The sequence below is a fragment of the Anolis sagrei genome, chromosome 2 (genome assembly GCF_037176765.1).
Source record: "Anolis sagrei isolate rAnoSag1 chromosome 2, rAnoSag1.mat, whole genome shotgun sequence".
NCBI classification, from domain to species: domain Eukaryota; kingdom Metazoa; phylum Chordata; class Lepidosauria; order Squamata; family Dactyloidae; genus Anolis; species Anolis sagrei.
In genome coordinates this window covers 235,792,871-235,816,316 of record NC_090022.1, presented here as the reverse complement: position 1 = coordinate 235,816,316, position 23,446 = coordinate 235,792,871, and the positions used below count along the sequence as shown (strand labels likewise).

The following is a 23,446-nucleotide window of genomic DNA, read 5'->3' as shown; positions in this document are numbered from 1 at the left end:
ATGTCAAAACAGGTAAATACAGTATTGAAAACCCATGAAATTGCAACACATTTTGTCAGTTTCAGCCCAGTAAAGCAGGAGAAAATGCGGTTTCTCTTGCAGAGAAAGGTAGCTCCCATACCCTCCAACATTTCACAGATGAAAACTAGGGCACATATAGCCAAGGAAAATCATTGGTGCAATCAAGATCGAAAATTTGTTAAAAACACACCTCATCACAAAGGCCCATGGATTCTCCACACATTATGGCAAATCCGTGGGCTCCCGGTGGGGGACCTGGAGAATCCGTCACTCCATGCTCCGTACTGTGCGATTTGCTTTTGCCCCATCCCATGGGGGGGAAGTGTTGCCAACCAGCTTCTCCCCATTACTAGTAAGGCAAAACCGGGAAGGTTCCCATGCTGCCATTGTAGTGTCATACACCACTTGCTCTCCCCTTTCTGGACAGAACCCTACCGGAAGTATGTGTGTGTCATGTAATGGGTCCATCCTGAAAGGGGAGAACAAGAAGCATACGGTAAGCCAAGGGATCATAGCTATTTGCATTATCCCTTGCCCAGTCCTTTTAGCTTGGCCACACCCCCTTTAGTAATTTTGGCCATTGGTCTTGCCTGCTGGAGCTTCAATATAATTGGTTTTGTACTTTTATCTTTATTTTATCTGGGTTTCTAATTTGGGATGCTTTTATTTTAAGATGTTTTGTTCTGTGGATTGCTTTTACTTTTATGTATTGTTTTTCATTTTTATGTATTGTGGACACTCTGTCCATACGTAAGCCACCCCGAGTCCCTTCGGGGAGATGGTGGCAGGACATAAGAATAAATGTATTGTTATTGTTGCTGTTGTTGTGGTTGTGGTTGTTGTTATTTAGCCTGTCCGATAGGTAGCATCAGCTGTTTTTGCCTGAAACTACTGGGAAGGCCAAGATTCCATCTCCTCTTCTCTTTTTCCTTCCTACTTGGGAGGAAACTGCTTTTCACGTTGAATTATTGGCAGCAATTGAAGTAAAGAAAGACAAAGGAGGAAAGTTGGGAAAAGAAAGAGGATCTGGAGAAAAATGTACATTTTCAAAGCAACTGAAAAGGTGGGATGGCAGAGAATTAACCAGGACTATCTCTCTGCTAACTTAGGACAGTTAGGGAGTATGAGACCACCCCCACCCCCACCCCCCCACCCCCCCCACACACACATACCTGGTATAACAAGCTACCCCTACATTGAACTGACAAGGCAAAAGAAGACACTCTCATGGAGCAGCAATGAGAAGTGAATACACAGTTCAGCCATTAAGGATAGTGGCCCTTTTCTAGTTGGACAGCATGGATGTTTTAGAACTGCAAGATATTTATGTAAGTTATTGAGTTACACCCAAGAGTGAACTTTGTCCTATGACAAATCAGATACTGCATGATGTGTTTACTGACTGGAGCAATTCACTACTCAGTCTTAACACGGCACTTTTAAAATTAAACTGACATCTTGTTCACACTCTGAATACAACAGCATTATAATCTGAAAGGAGCTTTGCAGTAAATTCACATCTCTCGTTGTTTAAATTTTTATAAAATAGCAAAAAATGCACACATATCTTTCTATCATTCCTGAAAGTGGTGGTGGTAATAGAATCATGCATATTACCTCATTCAGAAGAAATTCTAAACATGTGCCATTTCAACCATATTCAGACATTATTTGCCTAGTTGGAAAGAATAGTAGAAATCATAGGAAGAGATCCCAAGGGCCATCCAGTTGAATCCCCATTCATGCAGAAAGACATAATCAAAGCAGTCCTGACAGGTGTCCATTCAGCTTCTGTTTAAAAACCAAAAAAAGATGGAGACTTCACCGTATAGCAGTATATTTCACTATCAAACAGCTTTTACTATCAAGAAATTCTTTCTAGTGTTTAGATAGAATATTCATTTTTCTTGTAGTTTGAATCCATTGCTCCATGTCCTAGTCTCAGCAAAAAAAAACAGCTTCCTCTATCTTCAATGTGACATCCTTTCAAGTATTTCAACATGGCTATTGAATACCCTTTAAACCTTCTCTTCTCTAGACTAAACATACCCAGCTACCTAAGCAGCTTCTTCTTATAGGGCATGGTTTCCAGACTTTTGGACACCTTCCAGCTTGTCAACAGTCTTCCTGAATTGTGGTGTCCAGAACTGGACACAGTATTCCAGATCAGGTCTGACCAAAGCAGAATGATATTATTATTTCCCTTGATCTAGACACCATGGACAGCATATGTACAGCCGAGCATCTTCCTCCCCATCTAATGAGTTAAAGTAGGGCAGAGATGCTCAATTATTGCTGTCCTAATGTGATGACAATTGGGGGGGGGGGGGGACAGTGTCTATTGGTGTCTTGAACAGCCTCTGTGCAAACAGGAACCTATCCTGAGACTTGCCATTTTTTACTTGAGAAAAGCAACAAGATAAGTACTGTAAATAAACAACATCTGAAGAGGACTCTTGCTCTTCACCCCAGCCAGCAAAATGAATTATGTTAGCCCAGGGTTTGAGTTTTATGGAAACAAACCACAGAAAAAACTTACGGCATTTCTCAGTAAGGCCCCTTCTACACTGCCACATAATCCAGTTCTAAGCAGATAATCTGGATTTTATATGGCAGTGTAGAAGGGGCCTAAGACAGTCATTGCACTGAAATTCCTGATATCATTGATCTGATCTAGCACCAAATCTAACACCAAATCATCCCTATTGCTATCCAGGATGAGGATTTTTTTCCCCCAAACCACCTGCCATCTTCTCTACATCCAGAACATCTTGCTTGGCTCTGCAGACAGTGTTGAGTAGGATGTTTGCGTGGGTGGGAGCACAGAAGGGTAGTTGTATTAAACATTTGCCATGAGTAACATTACCATCTTCCACATAGCACACAGACATGTCCCCCCTTCCATATATGGGGGGGCGGGTGCTGTCTGTTCAGAAGAACCCATTCAAACTGAATCGGTAGCTAGGAAAAATTATCAAAATTATACTAGAAAACTGGCTGCTAATCAAAAATGCCAACAATGTCTGAGTCACCATGTACTGTGAATTCAACTGGCAGTCACATAATTAAGAAACAAATAACAGAACGCCTGTACCAAGGCCAAAATATATTTGCCAGCCAGCTTCCAATACCACACATCCATCAAGCAAATTAAGTTTCTTTACAAGCTTATACAATACATATTCAGTTAAATTAGGTGCCGTTTAGTATGATATTGTTCTACACTATAAAGAGAAGTATAAAGAGAAGGAGGGCATATTTTAACTCCCTAAAGAAGAAATAGTTGCAAAAGAAACAAAGGCTATATGAGTATTTTATGCAGGCAATGTCAAACATTCTGATGCATGTCTACTCAGAAGTAAGCTGCACTGAAGTCAGGACTATAGTATAACTTTTGATGGTCATTTTAGCATTTCATTATAACCTTTATCAAGAAGTAACAGTCATAAAGAGCATGTATCCCTTAAGCTGATATAGCTTATTCTGTTCAATGTAGTTTTTGAAAGATATTGAGGAGGAGGCAGGTTTGTTTTCTGCTATTCTGGAGACTAGGACACAGAGCAATAGATTCAAGATAAAGAAATGTAAAAGTTTCCCCTGACATCAAGTCTAGTCATGTCCGACTCTGGGGGGTGGTGCTCATCTCCATTTTTAAGCCAAAGAACCGGTGTTGTCAATAGACTCCTCCAAGGTCCATACAACTCTGCTTTTAATGTAATGCAATCTAGAAGAGAGATTCCCTTGGCATATATCTCCTAAGGAGGCAACCTAAGTAAACCCAAATCTGTAATGTACACCCATTCCCATCTTCACAGGGTTTTCAATGTTATGAGTGACCAAGTTTGGTGAAGTCAAGAAGGGCATGTCTATAGACTAAGGAACACATTTTATATAAAACACAAGCAATGTAAATGCTAAAGGATAGTGGGATGTGTGGCCAAATATGTTCTTGGACTACATTTTCCATTTTCCTAAATCATTAGTGATGGTATCTGCTGTGATTCAGAGGGAGTCCAACAACATCTAGGACAGTGGTTCTCAACCTGTGGGTTCCCAGGTGTTTTGGCCAACAACTCCCAGAAATCCCAGTCAGTTAGGATTTCTGGGAGTTGAAGGCCAAAACATCTAGGGACCGACAGCTTGAAAACCACTGATCTAAGAGGTTACGGGTTTGTTATCTTTGAGTGAAAGGAAGTGGACAGCCTTAATGTAATAATACTGTATGCATGCATGTATGTATGCCTATTCTACCTTTCTTTCAGTATAGCTCCCAAGGTGTCTCATGATAGTTTGAAAAAGATAGAGTGCATCAAAAACCTGATTGATCTAAAGTTAAAATAATTAAATACATATTTTAAAAATACATTTCTGCAGTTAAATATATTAAAATGTGGCAAAAATAATTGATAAATAAAAAACCAGACATACAGAGCAGATAATAAATAAGTATGTGGATGTAATCCAGGCATAACAGAAACAAGCTGCAAAATAGTTTCAAAAACTAGATTAGGAGAAAATAACACTAAAACCATAGCAACTTAGTTGTCAGCAAGCTTATGCAGATAAGGACACAATGCTAGACACTATGATATGCTAGCTCTGTGACTGCGTGATAGGGCAGAAGCCCTGCTGTCACAAAGAGATATCCTGGCACAATTGTTAAGATAACCCAGAAGAACACATGGTTGGCTGAATGGCTACAATCAGGTGAAACATTAAGAAAAGAGCAATCCTTCAAAACACAGCTATGACCCTGTCAACAGCATAATTCCACGGAGACAGTGGAACTGATGCTAACACATCCCCTCCTACTGAAGTCATTGGAGGCATGGAGAGAGAAAAATCACACAATAATTCATTTCACTACTGCAGAGTATAGGCTTAGATGGAGTTCCACAGATAATCACAACATGCCAACATTTCTCTCTCTATACAGATAGGAATCCACAGCAGATGACAGGGTACATGATTTGCAACTATATCACTCTGGACTAATCTCATAGCACACATAAGTCAGAACTCTGGAAAAAGGAGCTGGATTCAGTGTAGACTCACTGAATTATATGGTCCGTGTAGATCAGCGGTCTCCAAACTAAGGCCTGATGTGGGCCTCCAAAGTCATTTACCTGCCACCCACCCTAAACGTTTATTTCTTATTATTATTTATTAATTTCATTTGTACCCCGCTACCATCTCCCCAAGGGACTTGGTGCGGCTTACATGAGGCCAAGCCCAAACGCAACAATACAAGCAATAAAACAACAATACAAGCAATTAAAAACATAGACAATAAAATAAACAACATTATCAAAAAACAACACATAATTAAAAACAGAGGGGAGGCCAAATGTAAAGTTAAAATTGGAGATATGCTGGGACATGAACGGAAGATGATACTGGTGTTTATGGAAGGGCATACGAGCAGACTTAAAAAATGTAAAGTGCTTTGGAGGACAAAGTGCTATGGGAACATTATTCCGGGAAAGCACACTGGAACAGCCACATCTTCAAGCTCCTCCTGAAGACTGCCAAGGTTGGAGCCTGTCTGATGTCTTTAGGGAATGAGTTCCAAAGTTGAGGGGCCACCACCGAAAAGGCCCTCTCTCTCATCCCCACCAATCGCGCCTGCGATGCTGGTGGGATCGAGAGCAGGGCCTCACCGGATGATCGAAGAGATCGCGTGGGTTCATATATAGAGATGCGGTCACGCAGGTAGGTGGGTCCCAAACCATTCAGGGCTTTGTAGGTAAGAACCTGCACCTTGAATTGGGTCCGGTAGATGAAAGGCAGCCAGTGGAGCTCCTTAAGCAGAAGGGATGACCTCTCTCTGTAAGGAGCCCCAGTTAACAACCTGGCTGCCGCTCGTTGGATCATCTGAAATTTCCGGGCCGTTTTCAAGGACAGCCCCATGCAAAGTGCATTGAAGTAATCCAGTCTAGAGGTGACTAAGGCGTTTGACTTAGGGTTGCCCTAAATCTGAAACAACTTGAAGGCACACAACCACAAGAACAACAATCCTAATTAACTTTACTATCTCATCAACCAAAAAGAGGCCCACACTTCCCATTGAAATACTGGTAAGTTTATATTGTCTAAAAATGTTCTTAATTTTAAATATTGTATGATTATTTCATATTTTTGCACTACAAATAAGATGTGTGCAATGTGCAGAATTCGTTCTTTTTTTTTTCAAACTATAGTCTCGACTTCCCCCCACCCCAACCAATCTGAGGGATTATGAACTGGCCCTGTTTAAACATTTTGAGGACTCCTGGGACAGATCTGTCACCCCATAGATCTATCCTATAAGGACAGGGATTTTTCACAAAAAAGGAATGTTTGCAACCCATAGAAGAATTAGAGCAGGCCACTAAAATGTAATTTCTTAAAATCTTAATACCTTCCTTGTAGATTCTAGATATCAACACCATACACGAAGCTCTCCTCAGCTTCAGTTTATGGTTGCATCAGCTTCTTTCAGGTAAGCAATGGAAGGAGCAGGTCTAGAAGGAATAGTCACAAATATTTGAATTCAAGTGGGAAGTAAGAAACAGTGACAAGAGAATCCTGGACAAACGTATTTCACATGAGAAAATGTGTGCCTTGTGTGTGTATGTGTGTAGAAAATGGCATAGCTGGACTTAAAAAGGGAGGATGGAGTTGATCCAGAAACTACATTTGATAGGTTTTTGCACACAAAACATATTTCATATGTAGAAAACATGGGGTTTTCTACAGGAAAAAGGTTTTCTGCACAAAAAAAGGAAATAAAAACAAACACCAAATGAATGAACTCTTCACAAACTATGGCCTCAAATGCAAATTGTCTTCAAAAACTGTAGTTTTCAAGGCCTTTTTCATGGTGGGAAGAAAATTGTTATTTTTTTTTTCATTCTGGGAAAGATAATTACAAAGATTTACATCTTTAGGAAGCAGGCATCCCTGCTACAAATGTTTCCATCTGTTTTGTTCTACATTCCTTTTGGAACCCTGGTGGGCAGAAAAGCAATTGATACATATGTTTAAAGCACACACATACAAATTGTTGTAACATCCTCCATATCCCTCCTTCCACCCCAACCTTGCATAACTCCTCCTCCTTTACAAACTCTGGTAAAAACCAACCAATTTATCCCATAGTGGCCTCAGAACAAAACCTGCCTGTTTGTTCATCTGGCAGTCACGGTGGACTCACTTCCAGGAAATATTTTGCTCTTATTAGCTCCAATTGAAGAGCATATATTGAGCTGCATAAGGAATGAAGTAGATCCTGCACAGATCTGTCATCTGAGCAGGACTCATGTAGTTTGGGAGAGACCTGGAAAATAGAGAGTACTCTCCATTCCCATAACTACTATCATATTTTTTATCAGACTGGGAGAAATTAGAGCAGATCAATTTGTTAGCAAAGCTAGCTATTTTCTGGGAACTAACGTGAACAATCAGGATAGTTTTCTACATAAGTGCTGTAAGATGCAAAAAGATGGGAGGATTGCTGTTTTGGGGAGGATAGGGTAAAATGGTGGCTTATTCAGGTTTTCTTCTTTTGGCTTGGGTTTTGTTCTCTGTTCATTCTTCTAAAGGTCGGATACTCTTGCCCTTTGCAAGAGGAAAAGGAGTCACCTTGCAGCCCTGCCTGCTCCTATGAAACCATGTGAAGAAGGGATATTTTTGGATGTACTAAAATGCTTTTGATGCCTGTGTACCCATGCATGCACTTTCATGTAGAAAGCAAGCATTTTAGATCTCTCTCTCCCACCATGTACACATCACTTAAATTATTTAGCTTTCATAATCTTTTATTTACATGTACAATGTGTATATCAATATAATATTAAAAATTTTCCCCAATCCTATTAAGATTCTGACTGAGAATCATATTTTTGCAAAAGAGAAGCAAGAAATGTTTTTTAAAAACCAACTATTGTTTGTTCCTTTCCTTAAATTGATCTATTTTAATGAAAATGAACATTCAGTTCCTCTTCGGCATTCCATCTTGACTGTCATTATCTTCAAGTCTACATGTTCAAAATATCTACCTTCTGGATCAGATGGATTGTACAGTCTATAAGGAAATTGTGATAATTGGATAGTAGCTAAAGACAGGATGCAAACAGAAGAAGTGAAGAACTGCATTCCCCACCAGCTTATCTTCCATTCTCCTCTCCTGTGTTTTATTTTTAAGTCTAAGCTCCTTGGAGCTACACTATTCTCTTCTTGCTGCTTCTCAAAATGCACAGTGATGATAATGTGTAGTACAAATAGAGGGGGAAAGACTCAAGCATTTTCTGAAAGACAGAGTGTAATCCTAGTCATGTTTTCTTGGAGGTACTTACCTCTGTGCAGTGGAGATTGCTCCCTAGCCGGTGTGTTTGTGTAGGATTTTTGGAAAAGCACATACTTGGTTCAAAATACAGTTACAAAGGATAGTAAGACAAGATGTAAAATAAATAATAATAGATAATGTATAAGCAATAGATTATCAGACTGAAATTATGCTTGGGAAAAGAGAGTTGTCTGTGATTCTATTGATCAAAAATCATTGAAACTAGATTATAATTGGAATGCATATTCCCTCCTCACAAGGATATTTCCCCAGAGATTCATGCCTCACAATTAGACTTGTACATTAAGCCTGTATTTACCTTCCAGTGATTAATTACAAAGTGCAATAAATGCTATGACAGACAGATGTCTTTTACCACTTGAGGGAGCACCTTTCTAAGTTCTAAACTTCTCCACACTACCTGTATCCCTTTCCAAAAAGTGGGGAGGAGGGAGTTGGAACCCCAATGCCTATTGAGCCTGAATGTCCTTAACCCTGGAGTGGCTTAATCAGAGCGATCATTTGGTAGTATCCACACAGCCACTTATGTTTTTTCCCCAAATATGAATGCGAATCTGAATAATAATGGTCAGTGATGGAACTTGGAAATGTTAACTATGCTGCTGTGGGAGCTGTAGTCCAAAAATAACTTTGGTAAAACTTTGGCAAAACCTACAACAGGATCACCATTTTCAAGTGAATTAATAGCACCAGATCTCCAAATTGAAAAACCTCAAATAAAAAAACACACCTTTTTACTTGAGGAAAATACCTCTCTAGGAATTTCTAAGTCTTCTAGTACAACTCTGTGGTCAACAACCAAAAATTCCATCACAGAGACATATTTGAGGTTAATATTCAGAGTTAAAGCAGTTTGACACCACTTTAACTGCCAAAGCTCAATGCTATTGAATCATGGGGGCTGCTTTTTACAAGGTCTTCAGCCTTTGCTGGCAAAGAATGCTGCTGCCTCACCAGACTACAACTCCCAGAACCCCATAGCATTGAACAATGACAGTTAATGTAATACCAAATTGGATTAATTTTACAGTGTAGATACACCCCTAAAAACAACATATTAATAAAGATTAAACCTGCAAATGTAGTGGGCTGGTTGTAATGGTTTGCAGTCTGTTTTCCTCATAACTGATTTCATTCATCCACCTAAGTATAAGTTAACTGTATACGTTTCTATTTAATCTCTGTGTAGTTCCTATTTTCATTTGGAAGTCCATACTCCATCCTGCTCATGGCTGTGAAGCTCAAGCATATTGATTAGCTGAGTAAAATGGTGGCATTGTATTGTCAGTAGATCCAAAATTAAACCGTTTGTAAACATTCCCCTGTGAGGAAAGGGGAAATTTCTGATTTGGTTGGCATTATAACTTGAAACAGATATTCTGAAGACTGGGGAGCTAATGGATAGTTTGGAACCAGAAGCAGAATGAAGAACACTGAGTAAATAATGAATTGAGAATCATAAAAAAACCCCTAAGCAACTGGAGGACAGTATAGAAGAGACATGCTACCGAGGAGGCAAATTGTTGAGGCTAACTAGAAGAGATTCTAAATAAATTTCTGTGTAGTTAATATCAGGAAGGATTTATGTTATGAAAGGTGGAGCTAGGTTACAGGAGCCACAAGTATTGGGAATATGGCTTGCTGAAGTAAGGAAGCAATTTTTCTAGGGTCATAACATGGGTGGGAAATCTTTGTTCTACTTTAAATTCTGTTTTACAACTACTACAGTCATTTAGTGTTGGCCACATTGGTTGGGGCTGATGGAGAGAATACCAAAACTTGGGGTTCTAGCAGAAGAATGAAGGAATTGATATACAGTATGATGCCATTATCCATAGATTCAATATCCGTGGACAAGGGGATCATACTGTGCATCAGTTATTCCCTCTGCAAATGTTTGCACACTTTTCTAAGTCCAATTCTGTGGTATGCTTCCAGCCCAAGCACAGTTGGTTTTCTGTATCCACAGATTTAATCATTCAGTGGTTGAAAATATTACACCCCTGCCCCCAAAAGAAACCCCATTAAAAACACAAGCCTTGATTATGCCATTCTATATAAGAGCACAATTTTACTTTTACTACACCAGATGTGAGCATCCATGGAGTTAGGTAACCGCAGAGAGTTTTGGAACCAAACCCCAGCAGATATCAAGGGCCTGCTATATATTGTATTAGTTAAAAGTTCTACTGATATTTTACTCATTTCCCTTGATTTAGGTTTTCTAAATCTGTAGAATTCTAAAACAAATTTTTCTACTGTTCATGGCATAAGGAATCACAGATGTTCAAGCTGGGCTCAGAAACAAAAAGGCATGATGGATCATATTGCAAGCCTATGTTGAATAATGGAGTGCACCAAAGAATTTCAGAAGAAAATCAGCCCATGTTCTGTAAAGACAAAGTGTTTAATTGTGTGGGGCATAACAAATTGTGGATCATTCTTTGAAAAATATGTGTTGCATGAACTGTAATCAGACCTGTCCCTAAATCTCCTATTTTCAGGGGTTATCCTCATATAGGAGGTGAAGTTCAAATTCTGCAGTTTGGAGAGGCTCAGCTCCAGGCACAGAGGAAAGGGTTGGGTACAAATATTTAGTGCAATTTGCAAGGCTTAACTGATTTCTTCCTCTAATTTGCACCCTACCCCCAGGTGTGTATGTCTATGTATTTACTTAATTAGCTTTCTCCTTTCCTCCCAGTCCTTGTGGTGTTTAGTCTCAGCTCCGATCTGTTTCACATCCTTCTGCTTAGAAACAAGTTGTTGTTCTCCTGTGCCATTGAGCTGTAATGACCCTAAGATGAACTTATCACAGGGTTTAGTTGGCAAAATTTGTTCAGAGGGTTTTTTTTTCTGTCAAGAGCGGCTTGAGAGATTGCAAGTCACTTCTGGTGTGAGAGAACTGGCCATCTGCAAGGCCATTGCTCAGGGGATGCCCAGATGTTTTTCCATCCTGTGGGAGGCTTCTCTCATGTCTCCACATGAGAAGCTGGAGCTGACACTCCCCCGCTCCCCCAATTTGAACTGTCAACTTTTCAGTCAGCAGTCCTGCTGGCATAAGGGTTTACCCCATTGCACCACTGGAGGGTTCAGAGAGGTGGGGATTTCCTTTGCCTCCCTGACAAGACTGAGAGAGCATGCTGTCCTCAAAACCAGTGGTTTTCCATGGCTGAGAGTGAATTCAAATAGTAGTCACCAGAGCCATAGGGTGCATCTACACTGTAAAATTAATGCATTTTGACACCATTTCGACTGCCATGGTGCAATGCTATATAATCATGAGAGTGACAGTTTTACAAGGGCAGTAGCTGACTATGCCAAAGAGCACCAATGCCTTATAAAACTACAAATCCCATAATTCTATAGCAATTAAAGCTGCATTAAGCTGCATTAATTCTACAGTGGAGATCCACCCAAAGTTCAAAACTCAAACCAGTGCACCACACTGGATCTCTAGACTCAAACACGTTGGATTAAATGTTCCTTATTACATCTCACTAAATAAGTAAGAAGCTTTAAGTCTATCATATCATCTCGATCTGGAAACAGGCCTCTAGGGTAAGATTTCTATCTTAATTTTCAAACAAGAAAAATATGTTCTGTCTTTATTTGAATGAGAAAGTGTGAACAATGTGGTTGGTACATAAAGCATATTGATGACATCACCAGGGACTGTTTTTGGTTTTGGTCCAGAAACCTTGGGGCCTGGGACAATCCTGAACTAACAATCTTGCCTGGATTGCACTCATGCCTGTTTTCACAGTCAACTGAACAACATTTCTCAAACCATCTCTTAGAGAGATCTCAGGATTCCATAACATCGAGTCATTGCTGTTAAAGCAGTGTCAAGCTGTATTAATTTTACAGTATAGATGTCTTTGGTTATCTCTGAGAGTTGCAAGTATGGTTACACAGGAACCTTATTAATGGGAGATTTAGGCCCACCTGTCTAGAAGGCCAAAGGGTCCTCCACCCATAAGTTTAGATTCAGTCTGGCACCTTCCTTTCTATTGTTGAATCCTGCAGTGAGAAACCCGAACTGGATTGTGTGATTTTCACTTTTTTTTTTTTGCTTCAAGAAGCCTGTGTTATGGATTCCAGAGCTGCGTTTGGGTGTGACCCATAACAGAGGAAAGTAATTTGGGCATATATTCCATTGCTACACATCCAGAGTTTGGGAGGATTCTTTGCTTTTGCATTATCGGGTTTTTAGTTGTTGTTTTTTGCTTTAATCTTATTGTAAAGTAATCCTTGTTGTAATCTCCTCCCCCACTGCTGGCCCTTTTCCTTGTGTGTCTTATTTGGATTCTAAACCTGAAGGTAGGGAACTGTTTCTTCTTTTCTTTGTAAAGTGCCACTGACAGTTATGTGGTTGTTGCTTATTCGTTCAGTCGCTTCCGACTCTTCGTGACCTCATGGACCAGCTCACGCCAGAGCACCATCACCGACAGTGATGGTGCTATATAAATAAATGCTGATGCCTTGAGTTATTCTCATGTTTATTCTTATTGCAGATAAACTATTGTGCTTTTTTATGTAAATCATTTTTATTGTTTGCTTTATGAAATGCAAAGGTACAGGAATACTATTGAATATTTATACCTCAGTATAATCAAGTATGTAGATTGACTGTAGTTCAGTCTTATTAATCTTACACAGAGCTTTCAAAATTGTGTGTTGCAGCACACGTGTCATCTGCAGTATGTAGGCATGTTGTGTGAACGTAACGACAAACCTCCAAATCTATGTGAAATAAGCAATAAATCCTTATACACACACACACACACAAAAGAATTTCATGAGATATGTTGTGTCCCCATACATTTCATGGTCACAGTTTATGTATGTGTCCATATCACTTAGGGCCCTTTATCCCAGGATCTGCTCCCAGTTTTTCTGTTTATCCCATATTATCTGGCAGTGCGGACTCATATAATCCAGTTTAAAGAAGAAAACCTGGGATCAGATCCTGGGATAAAGGGCCTAGAACAGACCTTGGAAGAGGTCAGTTGAACCTCTGGCTTGCCAGTAAAACTGAATGACTATGTTGTGAAATGGTGCATGTATTAAAAAGAAATGTTTGACACCTTGTTGCAGTGAGGGGGCTTGCATATTCCAATAACCTGTAGGCATAACCACTGGAATCACGCACTCCCAAAGAGGTGGATGAGGGGGGGGGGGAGGTTCCAAACCAAGCACAATCCAATGACCTCAACAGCAGATCAGGCGGTACATGGTACCTGCTGGCTTGTCTGTGGGAGGCAAGTGTCAGTGTCACAATTGACCACTTTGATTAGCACTGAATAGCCTTACAGCTTCAAAGCCTGGCTGTCTCCTGCCCAGGGGAATCCTTTGTTGGGAGGTGTTAGCTGGCTCTGATTATTTCCTGTATGGAATTCCCGTTTTCTGAATGTTGTTCAACAAACCCCTCAACCTCTGAGGATGCCTGCCCTAGATGCAGGCGAAATGTCAGGAGAGAATGGTTCTGGAACATGGCCATACAGCCCGGAAAACACTGCAACCTAGTGATTCCGGCCACAAAATCCTCGACAACACAATATACCTAATATTTACTTCCTTCAAAAGGCAACTCAGTGGGGCTGGTTGGGTTCCTTCTTCCCAAGCAGGGTAATAGTATGGTAGCTGGGTCCGGAAGCTAGGAGCGTTATGCTGTTTCTGCTTCGCTCCTTCGGGAGCGCTGTTTGTGCACCGTGATATCATAGAAGCAATGTAAGAGTTCTTTAATGGTAAAACCCTAACCCTAACCCGAACCCCTAAAGCTTACCCAATCCCTAACCCTAAACCTTACCATAGGTAAAGGTTTTCTCCAATTGTGTCTGACTCTGGGGTGTGGTGCTCATCTCCATTTCTAAGCCGAAGAGACGGCGTTGTCTGTATACACCTCCAAGATCATGTGGCCAGCATGACTGCATGGAGCACCGTTACCTTCCCGCTGGAGTGGTACCTATTGATCTACTTACATTTGCAAGTTTTCCAACTGCTAGGTTGGCAGAAGCTGGGGCTGACAGCGGAAGCTCACTCTGCTCCCCGGAATCGAACCTGCAACCTTTCTGTCAACAAGCTCAGTAGCTCAGTGCTTTAACCCACTGAGCCACGGGAGGCTCCTTACCCTACCTTACTAACCCTAACCCTACCTCTAATCCTCACCCTAACCCTATACCTTTCTCTAAACCTTATCCTAACCCTCCCCTCCTTTCTATCCTTCCGCCCTCACGTGGTCCCTTTCCTTATTCACAACCGCAGTTGCGGAAAGTGCGTAAGGCTCGGCGCTTCCGGACCCAGCTACCATACTATCACCCTAAGAGCGGTTCCCCGGCGCGCTTCGGGTTCAGCGCAGCTTTGATTGGGTGGCCGTTCTCCGATAGCATCCACCCCTTTCCAAAACTACATCTCCCAAAATCCTTTGAGGGGAGGAGAGAGAGCTCCGAAGCCGGCTCCAGATTGGAGGGCCGGTACCTGCTGGCTTTTGCGGAGGGTCGGCGCCTTTTGACAGCCTCCCCCCGTCCTCATTGCACCTTCCTTTGGGGCGGCTTTGGCGTTTTCCCGCTGCCTGAGTCCCAACCCTTCTTCCCTCCTCCTTCCTTTCGGGACTCTCTCTCTCTGTGTGTCACCGCGTCTGAGAAGAAGAAGAGGAGGAGGGGCCGGTGCCGCCCTGGCTCTCCTGTCGGGGCTTTGAGACCGAGAAGAGGAGGAGCCAGCAGGAGGGACCCGTGGCTGCCGCATCCCTCGTCCAGCCTGACGGCTTGCCTTTGCGCCCAATTCGCCGGCTGCTCTCGCTTCTCCAGAAGAGCGGGGCGAGGGAGACGGAGGGAAGGAAAGGCACCTCCGGGGGCGCAGAGCTTCCCTCCCTCCCTCCCTCTCTGTCTTTCTCTCTCTCTCCTCCCCCGCCTTTCGCTGCTTTCAGAGCTGCGGGGAGGGGACGCCTTCTCCTCCGGAGACGAGAAAGGCGGCCCCAGACAAAGGAGCTCGGCGCCCAGAGAGAGAGAGCGAGCGAGGAAGCGAGGAAGCAAGGAAGGCAGGCAGGCAGGCAAGAGGCGGAGCTGAGTGGAAAGCCTGCGTTCCCCTGCGGAGGCCAGGTAAGCGCCCTCGGATGGGGAAAGGCGCTCCGGGGAAGCCTCCAGGCCAAGCAGGGGAGTGGGCCTGCACTTCAAGGGCGGCCTCAGAGCGCAAGGGGGCCTGGCAGGAGGGGAGAAGCCCTGGGAGAGTGTGCAGGGCGCTCTCTTGCTTTCCCTCCCGTTTGGGAGACAGGCAGCGAGGGTGGCCGCCTCTGCCATGCAGAGGAGAATATGTGTGTGTCGTGTGTGTATGTATAGAATACCCACGCGCATGTGTACACATATGTCTCTACTCCCTGGCGCTGCCTTTCCTGCCAAGGGGAAAAGGAAGGAGGGGTGCTGGCTAGGAAACGAGAGGAGCCAGCCCTATATCCCCGAATATCAAGGCAGAAAGACCCACATTAGCTGAGTGTAGACTCAGGGCCTTTCTACAAAACCCTATATCCCTGAATATCAAGGCAGAAAGCCCCACTTTATCTGAGCGTGGACTCAGGGCCCTTCCACACAGCCCTATATCCCCGAATATCAAGGCAGAATGTCCCACATTAGCTGAGTGTGGACTCAGGGCCCTTCCACACAGCCCTATAACCCCAAATTTTAAAGCAGAACATCCCACTTTATCTGAGTGTGGACTCAGGGCCCTCCCACACAGCCCTATATCTCCAAATATCAAGGCAGACAGTCACACTTTATCTGAATGTGGACTCAGGGCCCACACAGCCCTATATTCCCAAATATCAAGGCAGAAAATCCCACATTACTTGAGTGTGGACACAGATGACTCAATTTAAAGCAGATATTGTGGGATTTTCTGCCATGATATAGGTCTATGTGGAAGGGCCCCTAATCCACACTCACATAATGTGGGATTTTCTGCCTTGAAATTCTGGGATATAGGGCTGTTTGGAAGGACCCTTAATCCACACTCAGATAATGTAGGACTTTCTGCCTTGATATTCGGGAATATAGGGCTGTGTGGAAGGGCCCTGAGTCCACACTCAGATAAAGTGGGATTTTCTGCCATGATGTTTTGGGATATAGGGCAGTGTGGAAAGGTCCCAGGCAGCCGTAAAGTAGGGAAGTATTAAGAATGGGAAGAAGCCTGGTTGGAGTTGGAATCTCTCCCTCCCTCCCATAGTTTCTCTTTCCCTCCCTCCCCCTCTTGGTGCATCTATACCAGGTATGGGCAAACCGGCTGTTAGGAATTGTAGGAGTTGGAGTCCAAAACACCTGGAGGGCTCAAGTTTGCCAGTCCCTGATCTATATTGACTAACACCACTTGAACTGCCCTGGCTCAATACTATGGAATTATGGAGACTGGCTTGCTGTGCGTTTTCCGGGCTGTATGACCCTGTTCCAGAAGCATTCTCTCTTGACGTTTCAGTGGAGAAGTCAGCCATAGCAAAGCCCATGATGAACCAACTTGGACACAGCATATTATTTTAGAGCACAGAACTGCTGGACCACTCTTAACCACCCTGTCAGGCTGCACAGAAAAGCCATTGAAATCCACAAGCATGTGCACAATTTCAACAGAAAGGAGGAAACCATAAAAATGAACAAAATCTGGCTACCAGTATTTAAAAACTCTAAAATTCGAACAATAAAGAAAGAGCAACACTCAAAAAACAAGGGCATTCCAGATAAGAAACAATCAGGGCTAGCTAATCATCTCCCAACAAAGGATTTCCATGGGCAGGAAGCAGGCAAGCTTTGTAGCTGCAAGGCCATTCAATGCTAATCAAGGTGATCAATTTTGACATTCAGACTTGCCTCCAACAGATAAGTGTTCTGTCTCCCACCCTGGACCTTCCACAGATATATAAACCTCCCTTGCTTACTTTCCAGTATAACTCGCAACCTCAGAGGGTGAATGCCATAGTTGCGGGCGAAAAGACAGGAGAGAATGCTTCTGGAATATGGCCATATAGCCTGGAAAATTCACAACAACTGAGTGACTCAGGCCCTGAAGGCCTTCAACAATACATTATGGATAGTTTTTGTCTGCTGTAGTGTTTATCTACTGTAGCCTTCATTGCTAAATAGTGCTGAGGCCTCCCATGGCACTGAGCCATGACAGTTTGGTGATGCCAAACTGCAGCTCTTCTACAGTGTGGATCAGGCATGGGCAAACTTCAGCCTCCAGGGGTTTTGGATTTCAACTTCCCCAATTCCTAACAGCCTACCGTCTGGGTTGCTGTGAGTTTTCCGAGCAGTATGGCCATGTTCCAAAAGCATTCTCTCCTGACGTTTCACCCACATCTGTGGCACACATCCACAGAGGTTGTGAGGTCAATTGGAAGCTAGGCAAGTTAAGTTTATATATATTTGGAAAGTCCAGGGTGGGAGAAAGAACTCTTGTCTGCTTGGGGCAGGTGTGAATGTTGCAGTTAACCACCTTGATTAGCATTTAATGGCCTTGTAGCTTCAAAGCCTGGCTGGTTGCTGCCTGGGGGGGGGATGAAATTGAAATTGTCCATCAACTGTGCTGGATGGACAATTTCAACAAAAAGGAGGAAACCATGAAAATGAACAAAATCTGGCTGCTAGTATTAAAAAACTCCCAACAGAGGATCTCCCCAGGCAGCAACCAGCCAGGCTTTGAAACTGCAAGGCCATTAAATGCTAATCAAAGTGGCCAATTGCTACATTCACACCTACCTTATGTAGACAAGAATTCTTTCTCCCACCTGGACATTCCACAGACATATAAACCCCACTTGCCTAGTTTCCAAAAAACCTCACAACCTCTGTGGATGCCTGCCATAGATGTGGGTAAAACGTCAGGAAACAATGCTTCTGGAACATGGCCAGAAGCATTCTGGCCACGGAAAACTCACAGCAACCCAGTGATTCTGGCCATGAAAGCCTTCGACAACACACTGTGTCAGTCCTGTTGTCAAGAGCAGCAGAAGGAATGGTCTCTCAGTTTTAGGGAAATAGAAAAACAGTTGGCTCAATGCATCCAGGACTTTCAGCATCCTTTGCTTGAAAATATTTTGTTAAAAACATTCTTTTTTTTAAAGCAAGCCTTGATGTTGCCATTTTATGTAAGGGACACCATTTTGCTACAGTGTTGTCTACTATGAGACTTGAGCATCCACACATCATTGGTATCCACAGAGTAAACCTGGGATCACTCCACCCTCGTGGATGCTGAGGGTCCACCTCTGTAAAAGGTGTTCCTCTGCCATCCACTGAATGGTTCTTTCCCTGTGCAGACACTGGTGAAATGAAGCAAATATTACAGTTGGGTTTATTTAAATCATGTAAATCTCATGATCTTCCTCCCCCCCCCCCCCCTGCATGCTCACCTTTACTCATTTGTCTCCTGCCCAAATAGCCTGCATTAAATAAGTGCATTGGATTTTCCTTGTACCAAAGCAGGAGGAGGGGCAAGGCAGCCTTGCATTTTTATTTTCTCTCCTCCCTTTTATTTGGAGTGGCTCAAGATCCCAGGTTTGCTTAATGTACCCAGTAGTATAAATATCCTTTGAGTGTATTGATGCTCTTTAGTAGAAGAATTGCTGCCAGGTAAAAGGATTGAAATATTTTGGGTCAGAGATTCTTGGGCTTATTTCTAAAGGGAGTGTATCAAAAGGCTGTAAATAATTTAAAAGGTGCTGGATGTCTTTGGAGGGAGAAGGGGTGAATAGGTAGATTATAGAAAGTGCCTTGAACAGGTTATTCAATTTTAGTCATTTCCTGGGCTCAAGGACAAATGGAGGCTTCTGTACTTTTGGTTTGTGTGTGTTTTCCTTGAGAGAGAGGGTGTGGTAATAATGGCTCTGTAATGCAGTACTGCTAACAGTACATGCGCTTTTGCCAGTGCATGGCTAGAAAAAAAATAATCCACTCCTCTCTCCAGCAGAGAGATGGGAGAAACATCTTCAGCTTAGAGCTTGTCACTTTCATAGCCAACATAGTATTTTTCTCAGGCAGTAATTTAAAAGGATGGGGGGGGGGGGGGGGGGGAGGAATGCCAGCCAAATCTATGTTATACCTCCTTGTGAAAATGTACGTATGAGGTAAAATATGATTATAGTATAGTATTTTATATATGCTTTGCATTTAATTACTAAATACAGATAATGTTTTGAGTTTGGTTTTAAGTCGTCTGCCATACTTTGTCCATCCCTGTTTTGTGCATGTTTTTTTGGGTGTGAACCCTCACTTCATTTAAAAAATTGTAGCTTAAATTGAATCTTAATGAGAATACGCTTGTAATAATGGGTTTTGCCCAAGCTGTTGATGTCTCACGGGTGTAAAATGTATAGCATCTACCTGCATGCAGCCAGTTCATTGTAAATAACAGGGTGAGACATGGTTTGAAGTGAATATTATTTAAAGCTAGATTCACGTGTTTCCTTCAAAGAGATGTTTGTTTTAAGTGAGGTCGTATAGGATAATCTTCAGATGAAATAAACACATTACTCTGATATGAATCTGGAAATTATAATTAAGATGTTGCTAAGATAAATACTTATAAATAACTATTCATATCACAATGAAGTATTTTTCATTAGGAATCTGCAAAGGTTGGCGTACCTTTATTATATTTTAAAAAGACTTACAGGAATACCTTGAAATAGTTATTCTTTGATCATACACACACACACACACACATTTGGTCATCGTGTCAGTTTATGACCAAATAATATATTTGAATGTGTTGTCGAAGGCTTTCATGGCTGGAATCACTGGGTTGCTGTGAGTTTTCCAGGCTCTATGGCCATGTTTCAGAATCATTCTCTTCTGACGTTTCGCCCACATCTATGGCAGGCATCCTCAGAGGTTGTGAGGTCAGTTGGAAACTATGCAAGTTTGTGGTTTATATATCTGTGGAATGTCCAGGATGGGAGAAAGAACTCTTGTCTGCTTGAAGCAAGTGTGAATGTTGTAATTGGCCACCTTGATTAGCATTTAATGGACTTGCAGCTTCAAAGCTAAGCTGGTTGCTGTCTGGGAGGATTTTTTGGGGGGAGGTATTTGCTGGCCCTGATTGAATCTTGTCTGGAATGCTCTTTTTTTACTGTCCTGATTTTTAGAGGGTGTTTTAAAATATTGTTAGCCAGATTTTGTCCATTTTCATGGTTTCCTCCTTTCTATTGAAATTGCCCACATGCTTGTGGATTTCAATGGCTTCTCTGTGTAGTCTGACATGGTAGTTGTTAGAGTGGTCCAGCATTTTTGTGTTCTCAAATAATATGCTGTGTCCATGTTGGTTCTTCAGGTGCTCTGCTATGGATGACTCCTCTGGTTGAAGTAGTCTAGGGGTGGGAGAACAATATAGTGGTGTAAGTATTATGAAATATATATGGATCTTCACAAAAATAAAACATGAAAATCAGGCCACATTCTGTGGTATCTCATTAGATTGCAATAGTATTACGTTGATTTTACATTGTGGTATTAACTCTTCAGGTAAGGTCGCGTAGATCTATATAAGAAAAAATGTGTGTGGAGGGGAGGCTAGATACGTTCTTAAAGAAGGTATTTTGTATGTACTTGTAATATGGTGTCATGTTTTAAGTGTTGGACTAAGGCTCTGAAAGACCATGCTTCAAATACCTGCTTAGGTAGCAGTAGGTACGTCATTTCCTCTCAGACTTAGAAGAAAGCAATGGCAAACATCTTTTTAAAATAAACTGTCATAAGTGAACGAGAAGCCACATAACGACAACAAATAAATGTACTCATCCATTTGGTCACACGGAGACCATGTCTTTGGCTTGCCATATTGGTGAGTCATTTCCCATGATGCCCTCAGTTCACCTTTCTACTCATGCTTTGTATGAAACTGCTGACTGCTGCATCTGTTGTTGAAATGGATGAAATACCAAATGAAGTCAAGTGAAGTGAAGACTGTTTCCTAAGAAATGGTGTGTATTAGATTGTAGCTTTGCAGTTCTTTTGTAATTATTAATCTTTGCCAATTTCTCACTGTTTAATTGTTTGAATTGCAACTATTTCTGGTTTCACAAATGCCTGTCTTGTCATTTTAATTGTTGCTTTGAAATCCAAGATTGGTTGTTCCAAGCAAATCAGGCAAATAAACAGACTGGTTATCATTATAGTTATAATTTTTAGGGCCTAAAGGTTCTAGATCCTGTCTTATCATGAAAGTTAACAATTAAAACCACAAGACAGGAGTTTGTGGAACCAGAAATAGTTGCAACCAGCGAGAAAGTGGCAAAGATTAGTAATTACCGAAGAACTGCAAAGCTACAATCTAATACACACCATTTCTTAGGAAATAGTCTTCACTTAGTACAGTTGAACTTAGTCTGACTAAGCAAAAGAAAACCTTTTGGTATTATCACTCTTCACTGTTATAACACTATTATTTCACTTTAACTGCCATATTTTTCTTTGAAGTCCAAGATTGGTTGTCCCAAGCAAATCAGGCAAATAAACAGATAACTATCATTATAGTTACAATTTTTAGGGCCTAAAGGCTCCAGATTCTATCTGATCATGAAAGTTAAGCAGGCTCAGCCCTGGATGGTGCTTGAATAGGAATCCAGTAATGAATATCAGATGCTGTAGGCTATATTTCAGAGGAAGAAAATGGCAAAACCACCTGTGTATATTCGTTGCCTAATAAAACCCTATGGAATTAATGGGGGTTGCCATTCATTGACAAAGAACTTGAAGGCATATGCATCCTTCCTGTTGACTTGTGCAATGTCTGTGGAATGCAGAAATTGCTTCTATAATTTTTAATCTTTGAAGTTAGTAAAGTATAGCCCATTCCTATTATAATGTATAGAAAGAGAAATTTGGGACATACAGGCAATAATTTAATCTGGAGGAAAATTCAGAAGCAAGTAGTTATTGTGGGAAGGAAATTGCTGTGCTCTTGAAATAATAGGAAGTGTGAACACTACCTCTGAAATCTTGATGCATTTCCAAAGAACAGCTTTGTCAGCTTTGCAAGGTTTTAGTTACAACCAATGTTGGCATTTCTTTATGCCCAGAAAAATAAAAATCCGGTCATATGCCAAGAAAACCCCCAAAAACTCAGAAATAAGACAGTTTATGCCACTTTGCACAGTTGCTTGGCCTGTGTGATCTGTTTTCATCAAGATATGTAATCTTGAATTCAATTTATTATTGCAGGGATTTGCTTGAACAAATGATGTACTTGGCTTAAGAAGTCTAGTACTGTAATGATTAGAACTTCCCTTTTGGTTTCTGAAAGCTTCCTATGTATGTAGTTGTTAAATCTTTCACAGAAAGTATCTACAGTTCTAAGGGCTAGAAGCATAGGGTATAAGATGGACAATATTTATGTATTTGTAAGCTCAAGTTCGAATTCGGGGAGTGGGGTGAGCTCTTGCTGTTAGCCCCAGCTTCTGCCAGCCTAGCAGTTTGAAAACATGCAAATATGAGTTGATCAATCAGTACTGCATCGGCAGGAAGGTAACGGCAATACATGCAGTCATGCCAGCCACATGATCTTGGAGGTGTCTATGGACAATGCTGGCTCTTCGGCTTAGAAATGGAAATGAGCACCAACCCCCCCCCCCCCCCCCGAGTCAGACACGATTAGACTTAATGTCAAGGGGAAACATTTACCTTTACTTAAGCTCAAGTTGAACCTTATTCTGATGAGTAGAAGAGGGAACCAGTATGAGTTAGTAGTTGCAGTCTGAAGGTGAGACGTGAGAGATTTACTTATTTGTCTATAGAGATCCATAGAACTCAATATATGATTTTGGCTAAGTCACGATTTCAGCCTTGTCTATTGCACAGGGTTCTTGTAAGGACAAAGAAGGGAGGACAAGCCTGGAGCTCATAGGAAGGAAAGTATTATATAAGTGCAACAAATATAAAACTTTACCCTGAAAGAGAAAAAGCGTTTTGAAGTGGCCTTGTTTCTGGAGAAAATTGAAACAAACAAGCAGATCGAGCAACTTTACTTTGGTTCTAACTTGGCTCATGAGTAATTTCATAGCAATGCCCCGCAGCAAGAGAAAAGTCTGTCTAGTGGCATTTC

At 41.8% G+C, this 23,446-nt stretch overlaps 1 protein-coding gene across 1 annotated transcript in view; it reads left to right on the top strand.

Moving 5' to 3' along the window:
* The first annotated feature begins 15,376 nt into the window (after positions 1-15,376).
* Positions 15,377-23,446, top strand: part of CDC42SE2 (CDC42 small effector 2) — a 94,754-nt gene continuing 86,684 nt past the window's right edge. The window contains exon 1 of the mRNA XM_060762014.2: positions 15,377-15,465. The gene's annotated coding sequence lies outside the window, so the exon portion shown is untranslated. The remainder of the gene's footprint in view (positions 15,466-23,446) is intronic.